Source organism: Calidris pugnax, unplaced genomic scaffold (genome assembly GCF_001431845.1).
Source record: "Calidris pugnax isolate Ruff unplaced genomic scaffold, ASM143184v1 scaffold90, whole genome shotgun sequence".
Lineage (NCBI taxonomy): Eukaryota > Metazoa > Chordata > Aves > Charadriiformes > Scolopacidae > Calidris > Calidris pugnax.
Window position 1 is genome coordinate 56,870 of NW_015090820.1, and position 14,573 is coordinate 71,442.

The following is a 14,573-nucleotide window of genomic DNA, read 5'->3' on the forward strand; positions in this document are numbered from 1 at the left end:
TTTTTGCTCCTAGGACCCACCTTAAGAAAAGCTACAGCAAAACACACATGCATGAACCTGGATTTACCCTCCTCTAGGCTGAGGCAATAAGTTGGTTGTTCTCATCAGTATTATCACCTAATAGGTCACAGATGGCATAAAACTTTATTGCATCCTAAATTTTGTGCTCAGTCACACGATTATTATTTTTTTTTAAATAATCTCAAAGGCTGCAAAACCCTACTTTTCTCAGAATCACCTTTTCACCTTCTGGCCATCTGCTGTGTGAGCCCTCACAAATGTGAATCCCTGTCTCCGTTGCAACTCAGTGGATTTAATGAAATTCCAAATCCTCCAGCACAAAATGTACCTCCTTGTCACTGATACCCCTAAAAGAGGCATCACCTCACTCTGTCCTACCCAGCATTATCAGGACCACTGCGAAGACAACACATTTTGGAGGCCTGTAGCCTTGGCTACACCTGTCATAAAGCCTCATCCAGCACAATTTATATTTTTTTTAAAATCAGCTAAACCTGCCAATGTCTATTATCACCTGCATGCTCCTCCCAGCCTACTCTTGTTTGCTTTCTAGGGCATCAAAGAAATATAAAGCCACAAGAGACATCATAAACATCCAATCCAGACTCACCTGATCCACTGACTCCTCAAACCTCAAGCTGATTTATTCCCCAGTTCTCATTTGCCAGCAAGGATACTCTATTGTTTTAAAAAAAATCAATTAATCCCATTTATTTCAGGCCTTTGCAACTCAAAGAATTGCTAAGAATTCTCATCTGGCCTCCAAAAGTTTTGGATGCTGGTTAGGCCAAAAGAGAGACATTTGTTACATGCTAAATAAACAGAAAAAGGGGTGAAAGAGGAGGTCGCAGCCCAGATTTTGGCAAAGAGCATGTCATACACAGCCTTGTCTGTACAAAAACCCAAAACCTGATTATGGAGATTACTCTCTCACATCACACTTTTGATATTTCTATGCTTTTTAAGGTTTCTAATGTGCCTGTCAGACAGCCGGGCTTTCATGAGTCCTCTCAAGGGAGAGCTAGGAAGGGGAAAAAAAAAAAAAAGTAGGTTTATTCCATAATTTGGAAAGCCTGGCATTCTGCCAGAAGACAAAGCAGAAAGCAAGCTGAAGCCAGCCACGTCAAAAATAAGCCTACAATTTTGGTACACCAAAACCTGCTCTTACAGCTGAGTTGCTACACTCCTAAAGACCTAGAGTAGTATGTTTGGGCTTATTGTGTCTGCCACCCACCAAAACAGAGAAATCGTGGTAAACAGCAAGTTTTTCTGAAAGTAGAGCTCATCATAAGAAGTTCCACCTCAACATGAGGAGGAACTTCTTTGCTGTGAGGGTGGCAGAGCCCTGGAAGAGGCTGCCCAGGGAGGTGGTGGAGTCTCCTTCTCTGGAGACATTCAAACCCCACCTGGAGACACGTTCCTGTGGGACCTGCTCTGGGTGGCCCTGTTTTGGCAGGGGGTTGGACTAGATGATCTCCAGAGGTCCCTTCCAACCCCATGGGATTCTGTGATCATCAAAAAGGGGAAAATATAAAGCTGAAGCTAGACTAAGGAATGGTGCTGTCTCATTTTGATCATGCAGAGCCCCACATACACACTCCTCAGTGTTTTCCAGCTGGCAGCTTCATGGATCTGGAGTCAAGCTGCCAGGACCAGCTCTTACACCCTTCTCAGGGCCTACCATCAGTAGACTGAGGGACAGCTGAAAAGCCAGGACCCTTCTTCCAAAACAATGTGACACTCATCAGCTTCACAAACGCTGCTTTCATCAACCTTGTCCTTCTCCAAATCCTTAGAAGAAAGTTTTGTGTCAACAACCCAACACAACCCCACAACAACCAACAATCATTCAGAGGCACAGTAAATTCTCCAAATCCTTAGAAGAAAGTTTTGTGTTTTTTCTAGTGAGTCACTGCTCTGTCACCACTGCCAAAGGAAAGATGGGATAAGCAGAGCCCTGTGGTTACCCAGGGCTACCAAACCAGTTGTGGGTTTGGTAACCAGGGGTAGATATGGCTGGACTGGAGGGGCTGCAGATCTCAGATAAAAGTAACATCTTTGTGGTAAGATACTGGCTGGGGCACGGGACCCCCCCATTAAGCACCTACTTCAACCTCCACAAAAAAGCTGAACAAACCACTTCTGTGCTGCACTTTCTTCTCGTTCCAAAGGTGGGGAATACTCTTTTACTGAAAGGTAAGAGCCATTAGCAATTGCAGGGCACTGATTACACATACAGCAGCAGCGCTTCTGACACAATGGGATTGCAGAGTAGCTATTGCATTACCCTAAAAAGGTATAAACAGGGCTTTCCCTTGATTTTTGCTTACTTTTGTACCTACTTTCAACTCCCTCCAAGCCATCGAAGCCGCAGTCAAGCCACTTGTAGCAGTTCAAAGTGACCTTTGAGACTGACTACTTTTACTCAGAACATTTAAGGTTCTGATTTATTTACCTCAAGCTGCCTAAAATCTGTGGAATTCAACTATGAATGTGCTAGACTTGGCTAAAAGCCACACTCTTCACTATTGAAGCCGGGAGTGCTATAGAAAGTAAACGTCATCCTATTGTCTCCAGGTTTCTGCCAGTCTCATCTTACCAAAAAAAATAAAAAAGGGTTAACAAAGGGGAAAAAAAAAAGAAATTGTATTTGCTGGTTACTTTTTTCCTGTGAAAGACTGTAACACTCAGGCTGCACTAAGGCTTAAAACAAGTATTGCCAACACCAGCTTAGAACACAGAATTACCCAAAATAAGAATATAGTGAAATAGAAGTATCATGCCTACACTATTCTCACGTGCCTGTTTGTTGTTCTTTGCTTTTTGCAAAGATTGCAAGATTTGCAAGATTTTAGGGTGTCTTCCCATTTCACAGTCCCTTGTTTGTTACAGGCTCTGATTTTAACTGCAATTCGGCACTGATTTGACTCGCTTCCTCTCTGCCCCTCTTACCTTTTTTCCTTTGATTGTTATTCCAGAGAGAAAAGGGAGTGCAATCCCTGCCTTTTTCACTGAGCGCGCGTTCAGTCTTTAAACTCCTTGGTCCTCCCCTCTATTCAGACCTCTCTCTGCAGAGCTCACCCACACAGAGATTCAAGCAGCAAATCTCTTTGCTTCTGCTTTCTCATCTCCCCACGCTGCGGGCTGCTATTGCATTTAGGTGGCTAACTCCACCTCTCCTCTTCTCACTCTCTTTCCTCTCAGATTCACTTCAAGGGCCAACTTCCCATCCTGGCTGCTGGGCTGACACAGCTGGTAGTACAGAAAAGCAGGGGGAGGGGAGCAGAGCAGGGAGCTTTTATTCAAGCAATTCCTCCTTCACCGAGCAGCTGCTTTGAAGCCCCAAGGTCCAATTTCAACTGCTGAAGTTGCTAGTAATAAAAAAAAAAAACAGCTAAATATAACACTGCTTTCAGATGGCAGTTTTGAGACAGTAGACTGCCATCAAAGCTCCTCGTCTGAAACACAATCAGGAGCTGTAAATACACAAACCACACCAACTTCTCTGTAACAGCTAATAAGCACTTGCTGGGACACGTATCTGCAAGAGGATTTAAGTTACAGTCTTCAGCCCACCAGGGCTCACACCACTTTTTCCTGCTGTCCTCCAAGCCACATGCAGAGTGCTCCTTCTTGGACCTGCTGACCCATCCCTGGCTGCTCACTTGCAGATGGTACACAGGCCTGCAGCTGGGGGAGAACACCCTGAAAGCCAACAGGGTGTGATTTCACCTTCAGCCCTTCACCCCAATGTCATTTGCCCTTGTTGAAGGTCATACCATTAAGGTTGCTCTCTCCAACTCCCTGAAAGGAGGGTGTAATATCTGCAAGAGGAATTGAGTTAAAGTCTTCAGCCCACCAGGGCTCACACCACTGTTTCCTGCTGTCCTCCAAGCCACATGCAGCGAGGTCCTGCTTGGACCTGCTGACCCATCCCTGGCTGCTCACTTGAAGATGGTACACAGGCCTGCAGCTGGGGGAGACCACCCTGAAAGCCAACAGGGTGTGATCTCACCTTCAGTCCTTCACCCCAATGTCATTTGCCCTTGTTGAAGCTCATACCATTAAGATTGCTCTCTCCAACTCCCTGAAAGGAGGGGCTAGATAGCAGGGGCTCGGGCTCTTCTCTCAAGTCACAGGCGACGGGACGAGGGGACATGGCCTCAAGTTGCACCAGGGGAGGTTCAGGCTGGATATTAGTACGATTTTTTTGACTGAAAGGGTTATCAGGGATTGGAATGGGCTGCCCAGGGAGGTGGGTGAGGCCCCATCCCTGGAGGTGTTCAAAAGAGGGGTTGATGTGGTGCTGGGAGGGATGGTTTAGTGATGATGCTCCTTGTTTGTTGTGCTGGTGTCTATTTTTGTCAAAGTGAGGTTGACGGTTGGACAAGATGATCTTTAAGGTCCCTTCCAACCTAGAAGATTCTGTGATTTACACTGCGTTCATAGTAGCCACCATTCATATCACTTCATTTATAGTCCCTAATACACAAAATCTTTGGTCTTGGAGGCAGAATTGTAGTAACATCATTCTCTGATTCTTCTCTCGGTGGCACTGCAGGTCATTTAACATTTTATCGTGCTTTTCCTCTGTGTTTTCTAGTGTCAAATCAATATATGACTCTAAAAATTTCATCAGAAGCCACTTATTTCAAAGGAGAGTACACCACCTGTGGCTGGGCAGCAGTCACAACAGAGCAGCTAAAAAATTAAAGCCCTGAGGGATGGCAATTTACATCAACGCTCCAGAGGTGACAGGTTAAACCCAAGGGAGAAGAGAGCTTTGGGAGGTAAAGTTTCTGCTCCCTGCATGAAAAAAAAAAATAAAGTGTTGATGATCATCCATTGATCTTAATAGTTTATTTGGGCACAGAGCACTTCACTGTAGGAAAGCCTGAAGGCAGTGTGGAGAGGAAATAGGATGAGTGGCACAGTGCTACCATCACTGCAAGGACCAGACTTACAGGTTATGGGGGGGTGGGTGCAAACAAACCCTCAAAACAACCTCACCTGGAGTGAATTTGACCTGGATGAGGGGACAGAGTGTATCCTCAGCAAGTCTGCTGATGATACCAAATTAGGAGGGGTGGCTGACACCCCTGAGGGCTGTGCCACCATTGGGCTCAAAGCTCTCAAAGATGTTATGGTATAAAAAGACACCCCTTTTCAGGTAGGGAGGGTGAAGAGTAGTCTCAGAGCAACACCAGCTGAAGCTTACCTGTACATAAAGCCTCCATAGGAAGCCCTAGCAAGAGGGGCAGTGAGGGGAATTATATTGCAGAAAATGGGGTGAGTGTCAAATGAATGTCCCCAAGAAGGATTCAGCAAGGACCAAGTTAAATGTCTATACACAGACTCCAACTCAAATTCATACCAGTTGAGCTCAAATACACTAGAGCTAAAGCTGTCCCTTTAGGAGCATGATAATGTTATTTTGCTGGGAAAAGAACGGGCTCAAGCTGGAACACAGAAAGTTCCATTGAAACATGAGAAACATCTTTACGGTGAGGGTGACGGAGCACTGGAAGAGGCTGCCCAGGGAGGGCGTGGAGTCCTTTGGGCTCAAAGCTCTCGAAGATGTTATGGTATAAAAAGACACCCCTTTTCAGGTAGGGAGGGTGAAGAGTAGTCTCAGAGCAACACCAGCCAGAAGCCTACCTGTACATAAAGCTTCCATAGGAAGCCCTGGCAAGAGGGGCAGTGAGGGGAATTATATTGCAGAAAATGGGTTGAGTGTCAAATACAGAATCACAGATTTCAGGTAGGGAGGGTGAAGAGTAGTCTCAGAGCAACACCAGCTGAAGCTTACCTGTACATAAAGCCTCCATAGGAAGCCCTAGCAAGAGGGGCAGTGAGGGGAATTATATTGCAGAAAATGGGGTGAGTGTCAAATGAATGTCCCCAAGAAGGATTCAGCAAGGACCAAGTTAAATGTCTATACACAGACTCCAACTCAAATTCATACCAGTTGAGCTCAAATACACTAGAGCTAAAGCTGTCCCTTTAGGAGCATGATAATGTTATTTTGCTGGGAAAAGACAGAAAGACCACCTTTTGTCACACTGCAAGTCTTAAAGCCTTGATATGTTGTGGAGCCTAGAAATAGGCAATTCAGCTTACCTTGTGTTCCTATTTATATGCAGAGCTTGAAAGATTTATTCTATGCAATAATGAACACAACTATAGTCCTAACTTCTTTCGTGGCAGCTTCATTAAAACACTGCATTGCTTGATTAAGTTGAACTATTTCATTCCGAGATTTACATCAACCCTAAAAATAAGTCATTTTGAGTGTCAAATACAGAATCACAGAATCTTCTAGGTTGGAAGGGACCTTAAAGATCATCTTGTCCAACCATCAACCTGACTGACAAAAATAGTCACCCACGTCCCTTTAGGAGCATGATAATGTTATTTTGCTGGGAAAAGACAGAAAGACCACCTTTTGTCACACTGCAAGTCTTAAAGCCTTGATATGTTGTGGAGCCTAGAAATAGGCAATTCAGCTTACCTTGTGTTCCTATTTATATGCAGAGCTTGAAAGATTTATTCTATGCAATAATGAACACAACTATAGTCCTAACTTCTTTCGTGGCAGCTTCATTAAAACACTGCATTGCTTGATTAAGTTGAACTATTTCATTCCGAGATTTACATCAACCCTAAAAATAAGTCATTTTGCTACATATGACATTTTTCTACTGAGTCTGAGGGAAACGTTCTCCAATCTCTTACAGATAACTGCATTGAAGAGCTCATTGCTTATAGAAAAACAAAGGCTCAGCAGCCCCAAGATTAGTTGAACTATTTCATTTCAAGATTTACATCAACCCTAAAAATAAGTCATTTTGCCATGTATGACATTTTTCTACTGAGTTTGAGGGAAACGTTCTCCAATCTCTTACACAGAACTGCATTTAAGAGCTCATTGTTCGTAGAAAAACAAAGGCTCAGCAGCCCCAAGATATGGCTGCATTTAGGAATCTGGAGAACCCATGTCATAATGGATTTATTTCTTAAAAGATTATCTGACAAATAGAGTGACACCAAACATCTCAGAAGTGCCCAGTTCAAGGAAAACAAGCAATCCCCAATGCTTCATGCCCTACCTCTCACACTGGCATTTGAAACCAGTGCAAACAGAAGAAAATAGGAAATTACTGGGGTTTTTTTCATCTTATGTACCACTTCAAGTCTCACACCAGCTTCCTCTTTCATACCCGTTTGACTCTTGAATTTCCCCTTGCTTCTTCTTAAATGAAACACAAAATTTCATGACTAATTGAACAGACAAAGCACTTCACACCTGGGTCTGTGTCTAGTACTTCAGTCTCACCCATCTGTTTACCAGAGAGATTATCTGTTACCCACTGTACACACTCTTGCCTCTAAGATGTCCATTTCTATTCACAGAAGTCCAAGTCCAACCAAGTTGGTTTGACTTGGGAAGATCCTGGAATTCTTTGTTGGACTAACTTAAACCTATTTCCTAAGGCAAGGAAAAGAAAAGCTCTAATGGGACCTTCCAAGTACCCAAAAACCAAGCACTGCCAGCTGGCACTTTGCTCTTCTCTGCATCAAAGGAACCAGCAAAGCAAAAAAACTTGATGGCCAGCTCAAAGATAACAGACAACGTGTTATTAGAACTTGTTAGATGATTGCACTGCCAATCCCTTGAGCTTCTACATGATTATTTTACAAGCTTAAACACACAGGGGTAGTGATAGGCAGCAATAATTCTCAAAAAACAAACAGAGGAGCCTAGGCTCAGCATGAGGAAATTGCTTCTTTCTTGAACAGTTTTTAAAGGTACATTTCACCTCTTAGAAGGATCTTTCCCCTCATGGTGCAAAAACTCCCTACATATGTATAGTTTGCATACATCTCTACTCAAGACTTTTCAGGATACTTTCAGCAAGATTTTACTCCCTCCATAAAATAGGGAAGCAAAGCTTTAAAGTTATAGGTGAAAAACGTGGCTTAAAGACACACCTAAAATTTTACTGAGCAAAGAAATTTACAATAACGCGAGCAATAACCACAAAAATAAGTCAGTGATTAACTTATTCAAAAGAGAAAGGAACTTTGATCACCCATGGAATATCTTCCAGACCAAGAAACAGGAGGAACTTTTGTTGGTCTGTTTTCAGTGCAGAATGCCCCAAATGAGGCTGAAGCACTCCCATTGCAAAGCTGTAAGACCTGGGTAGCTACTCAACTTACTTTCAGAGACAAAAAGTCCACTGTGGTATCTACGTTCAACTCTTTGCCTTGGTGCACTGATGGAATATTTGAGACTTATTTACAGCAGTTGTTTTATCACTTCAGCAACACCAGGCTCAGAGCAGTGGAAAAGCTGTGGGATCACAGAAGGAAACCACAGCTCCTGGTGCTGTGGCCGATTTCCCCGGGTTTAAACACTGCAGGAGGTGCAGTGCCTCTCCCAGGAGTGCATTCCTGACCAAAGCAGGCAAAAACAAACCACAGACTTCAATTAAACAGACTAAACCCCCCAAAATGTATTTTGTAATCTTACAACACTTACAGTGGGATGTGTCATTCTTCACATTCAGGTCTAAATCGGAAATATTAACGCATCTTCTAGTGGAGCCTGTGGATCATCACAAAACCCCAGAGTCCTTCAGCAGCAGAGGCCCAGGGAGTCCAACATCTGGCCTGAGGAACCCTCCATGACACCAGGGACATGAAACCCATCCTCATACTCCTGCATAACATAACAGGAAGACCAAAACACAGAAAACCAGATGTAGGTTTCATAACCAAGAGCTTCTCCTTCTTCTCTCCTTACCCCCACCTACCCCCATCAAGGCCAACACACCACCTTTCAACCTCATTTATAGCCTTGTAAGAAATGAGACACAGCTGGGGCAGAGCCTGTGTCTTCACAGCCACTTAAACCCAAATAGCTCCACCTGAAGGATCCTTTCAATCACATAAATAGCCATCGTGTTCATTATGACTCCAACAGGAAAGTACCAAGAGATAATGACAGCTTAATAGGCACAGCACCCACCACCAACCATTACAAAGAGCCCCAGGGTAACCTTGGGCTGGTTATTTTGTTTGAGCCTGGAGTTACCCAGCTGTAAAATACTCCAGCAGTATTGACGTGCAAGCTCTGTGAGGACAAAACAGATCAGTGAGCAGCACCCAAATTCCATCATCATAAAAAAAAAAAAAAGATAATTCTGCCTTTCAGATCTAATCTGCTTTTAACACAACAACTTCCTAGCTTAATTTTCTGATAGCTTGGGTTCCAAGAAGAGTACATAAAGAGATATCCTTGGGATTATACTGAGCTCTGATAATAACTTTTATTTATTAAATTCCCAGCCAGCAGTCCTACTGCAAGTTTCTTTTTATAGCCCTTCAAATTAAACATGTATGACCTGTCACTTCTGTAGTCAGCAACAGTGTTATCTCTGTGCAGAGAAATACAATAGAGAACAGCAACATTCTCTCTTTGGCAGCCAAATAATTTTTAACCACATTAGCCACAGGACCCCCGTTGGTAATCTTTCCTCTGGGCCCTCCCAGTTCTTAAAGCAGGGTCTGATAGAGAATTCAATTAATGTGCCCCCTAAGGATTACACGTTCAATCACAGTAAGTGAGGAAAAGCATGTTGAGATGCAAAAGAAATTGCAGCCCCAAACTTCCAGCCTTTGTCCCCATTTATTCCCAGAATACCATTAGTCTCATGGAGTAAGGAAAGGCTTCGGGTCTTTGCCTTGTCAAAAAAAAAAAAAAAAAAAAAAAAAAAAGCTGATTTTGCAGGGCTTTGTTGTTGCTGAGTTTTTTTCCCTCTTAGGGTGACCTTCCATCTTAATCCAGGGAAGCCCAAAGGAGTTCTCAGGGTCAAACCTTCAGAAGATCAGTGTTGGGTCTATTGCACTGATTCAGTTTTCACCATCTGCACAGCTAACAGTTGAAGAATATGTAAATCCTATATGCCACCACCTCTGCTGCTCAGGTTGCCAGAGCCTAAAACATTACCCAGTCAGCACAAAACAAGCACGGATTAAATTCCAGCCCTTTTTGAAGGGCACATAAATACGTTCTCAAAGGAAAACTAAAGCTTTTCCCAGTTGGAATTTTCTACTGTAGTCAGACATCTAGCTCAGCTTCACCACATCATCTTTAAAATAAGAAATGGTATCCGAGTTACAAGCTCTGTGAGAGTTGGCATCCACCAAGAGCAGATGATGAGGCCTAGTCATGTAGACCTTGAACAAAAACAACCATTAGCTCACTCGTGCAGGGGAGAGCGCCCAACTAGAGCAGATGAGTGTTCACAGAGGTGGATGCCACAGAGTAAGAGAAGAAATTAAAAAAAAAGAAATTAAACTGGCCTTAACTAAGCATTCAGGTTGCACAGGCACGACATCAGAGAAGTATTGTGTCCAGTTTTGGGCACCTCAATCCAAGAGAGATCTCGAGGTGCTGGAGCAAGTGCAGAGGAGGGCAACGAAGCTGGTGAGGGGGCTGGAAAACAAATCGTATGAGGAGCGGCTGAGGGAGTTGGGACTGTTTAGTGTGAGGAAGAGGAGGCTGAGGGGAGACCTCATCACTCTCTACAACTACTTGAAAGGACACTGTAGAGAGGTTGGTGCTGGTCTCTTCTCACAGGTGACAAGTGACAGAACGAGAGGGAATGGCTTCAAGCTCCAACAGGGGAGGTTTAGACTGAACATTAGGAAGGAATTTTTCACAGAAAGAGTGGTCGGGCATTGGAACAGGCTGCCCAGGGAGGGGGTGGAGTCACCATCCCTGGATGTGTTTAAGGGCCGTTTAGATGGGGTACTGAGGGACATGGTGTAGGGGAGGACTTTGTAGAGTAGGGGAGATGGTTGGACTCGATGATCCCAAGGGTCTCTTCCAACCTAGACCATTCTATGATTCTAAGTTGAAGACTTAGACACACAGAAGACGTGTGCCAGGGGACACATCCTATTCCAGACATGAGTAGCTGTACTCTGAGGTGGTCACAGCCTCCTGAGCACCAGCAGTGCTTGACTGACCCCACGTTGACATGGCACATTTTGCAAGTGTGAGAAACAGGCTGAATTTTGCTTCAGCTAATTGAGATATTATTTTTTTCTTTTCTCTGTTAGCATGTCTGTATTGATAAAGGTAGTTCAGTTATAGTGGAGTCTTATCCCTTGTGTCCGACTGCTCCTTGGAGGCCCTTGGGGCTGTCCAGGGGGTCTTGATTGTGAAGTGTTATCTAGGTGAAGGCTAACCAAAAATTGGTGGCAGACTGATAAGTGGACAACGGACGGTGAAGAGTGGTAAGTGGACAACGGACAGTGGAGACTGATAAGTGGACGAAGGCCACCTGGAGGGTAACTAATGAAGATATGACCACCAGAATACTTGTAACCACGAATATTGGACAGCAGGTGATGGCAAGCATATAGCAAGGTGTTTAGAATAATAATTTTGTAGAACAAAATGTGCTTTATCTATAATAGGTTAGGCGGTCTGGAAGAATGTGAGCTCCAACTTCTCAGTCAATGAGAAGGGAGACAGTAACTCAGGAGTATAAAGATACCTAAGAAACCAAAAGGGTGTGTGCCTCTACTTTGAGATGCACCCGATTCAGCGCTGTTTCGTATAATAAATTTCTATACCTTTGCTTCAGCAGCTTTGTCCTCTTTAAATTCCAGGTGTGAGCCAGCATTTCTCACACAAGGACTTCCAAAAACATCACTGTTCAGAGCTGACCTTTCCTGAAGAATGTGCAAACTACCTTCCACCTCTCTCTCCCCACACATGTTCCAAACTGACTCAAACAGAGAACAAATCTGTGGCTCTTAACAGATTTACTCCCTATCACAGAATCACAGAATCTTAGTGGTTGGAAGGGACCTCTGAGATCATCGAGTCCAACCACAAAAAAAAAAAAAACAAAAAAAAACACACCACACCAAACACCCACCAAAAACACCGGATCCAGTCTGTCCAGATCCCTCTGTAGAGCCTTCCGACCCTCAAGCAGCCTCTCTTCCCCTCCTTGTTTTCACTAGAGCAGAAGGCATTCTGCATCTCAAGAGGAGTCAGGCTTTAATAACACCCATTTCAACTACGTTTTGCGCGTATGCTGTCACACCAAGCTAAAATATGCAGGCACTGGGTAAGAAACACAGCATCCCGACCCATCCTGCTGTCAGCAGCTTGAATGCTGCAGAAACACACCCGGGGACAACCGCTGAGTCACAGCAGCAGCGTCTCCCAGCTGCACAAGATGATCCAAGGTTTGAAAAAAGTGGATTTTGGAAGAGAAACCGCTGCCGTCGCTGGCAGTTCGCAGCGGAACAAACCACAGCGTTGAGGAAAATAAATAAATAAATAAATAAATAAAATGTAAACAAAGCTAAACTGTTGGTTATGTTGGGTAACTTTTCTAGTTCTCCCCTGCTTGTGACAGTGGCAGATGGCCCGGTCTGTAAATTAGCAGCTACCAGATGGGCCCCCTAAGTAGCTTACTGCAGTAAATTGATTTGTTCGTGGATTTGGTATTAAAATGCCCTTCAGTGTCTGGGTACTCGTTGGCCACCGAGCTGCCAATTCCAGTTAATTGGAATGAAGGCCAAACCCCCCCAGCATTTTCATGGGGCAGCACATGATGACTCTGGGGACACGTTCCCCTTCCCCAGGCTGTCCAGGAGATACAGGAGTACAGGTAAGGTGCAAAAACAGATGATGGGACTTCATTCCATGGATGACAAATACAGGAAACTTCCCAGCGAGTAGCTGGGGGAAGGACACTCTGACCTAGGGAAACATCTATTGGGTTGATAGAAGTCTTCTTTATTGTGGCTTCAAATATCAAGGGGGAAGGAGTTCAGCTTATCTGACACTGCAGTGCCATCCCTCTATGTCCTTGCCCTCTTCTCCAACCATTTGGGCCCTTTCTCTTCTGCTGAAGCTGCTTATGAATTGCATTTGCAGAGTTTTGGCCCATTTTCTGTATGTTTTTTGCTGTTGACCTTCTGTGCAGTAAGCACCCCCTGGCACTAAGTTCTACTTTGTTATTCAGGGTGAACTTTAGCCTCTGAAAGGTTAAGGCGCCTTTATTTTCCACTACTAATCAGATTTCTACTCCTGTGTCAATATCTCAAAGATGATGGAATTACTGGAAAGGAAAAAAAACATCGATATGTGGTTTTTTTTCCTCCAGTTCATGACAGAGGCTAATAGCCAACATTTCCTAGCTTGGTTGTTACCCTCCCAGACTTCTGCTCAAGTAAGAGGAAATTGTCTCAGCAGCAGTGAGCTGGAAGCCAGAGACTGACATTTATTGAAGTGAAATACTCCACATTCCTTGCATTTCTTAATAAACCCACAAGCATTTCCATCTTCCTAGAGCTTCTTTGGCATGTCCTGGCATGATATCCTGTAAGTCTCAGGCCCAAAAGCCTTTGCCTACATTTTACTTTGTGTCAAAGATTGGCAAATCATGATTTAATCTTCCCAAGGGCACTCTGCAACTGCAAAGGCTATAAAGCCACCAGAGGAGACTGGCATGCAAAAAGAAACTACTTAAATTTCTTTAAGAGTGCTGTCGCGTGATGTTTTATATTTCTAATATCTAGATAGCTGGCAAAACAAACCAAGCAGCCTTCCTTCTGAAGCCTAGATAGTTAAATTATTTGTCAGCCTGAAAGCTCAAATTTCTTCATCTTACATTGCTGTCAACAACCAAATGGGCAACGGAGGCTTGTTCCATCTCCCCTTCTCCTCCAGATAATCTTTTTGAAGCAAAAAGATTGTCACCTAGCAGGATGTACAATTAATTTCTAAGAGTGCCAAAGGATTCGAAAAAAAAAAAACAACTTCTACCTGCCAAAGGATTTGAAAAAGAGAACAATTTCTCCCATTCTTTCAAAAGAATGTAAGGTAGATTCCTACCGTAGGTGTAAGTATATATTATAGTTCCTAATTATTATTAAATTCACTCAAACATCTTCACATGCCAAGCTTGGTCCTTAAATTAACACTTGGTGAACAAAACCTAATCCTTAAAACACAGGGAAAGAGCAGCAGTCTATGATAAGATACTTTACTTTTTGTCTTAGAACCTTTGAATATCTGTAGTTCTGAGCCAGGCAGCACCCAAAAACCACGTGCTATAAACCATTACTGCTGAATCTTGTGTTTTTCTGCAGTAAGTGAGGCAACAAGGTCATTTTGGAAGAAAGTTTTTACATGGGGAATGTGCGGTTTAAAGGGCTCCGTGCTCCAGCTGATGAGACTGTTAAAATTCAGTGAGCCATAACTATTATACACAAAATAACACATAAATATTATTCTCAAAAAAAGCATATGTTACACCAATATCAGTCCGAGGAAACTGCTACATCAAGAGATGAAGCCAGTAAACTTTGGTCTCAAGGGAGCACAGGGAACCACAAGCAGCTCCCTCCCTCTTCTTCTTCACTTTCATGACTCCTCTTCTATATTCTTTCTATTTCTATATCTTCTATTTTCTTCTATATCTTCTATTTTCTTTCTCAGTGCAGATAGGGAT

At 43.5% G+C, this 14,573-nt stretch overlaps 1 long non-coding RNA gene across 1 annotated transcript in view; it reads right to left on the reverse strand.

Moving 5' to 3' along the window:
- Positions 1-14,573, reverse strand: part of LOC106886681 — a 116,615-nt gene that overhangs the window by 35,333 nt on the left and 66,709 nt on the right. Inside the window, exon 2 of the long non-coding RNA XR_001411720.1 lies at positions 8,567-8,746. This is a non-coding gene — a long non-coding RNA (uncharacterized LOC106886681). The remainder of the gene's footprint in view (positions 1-8,566; positions 8,747-14,573) is intronic.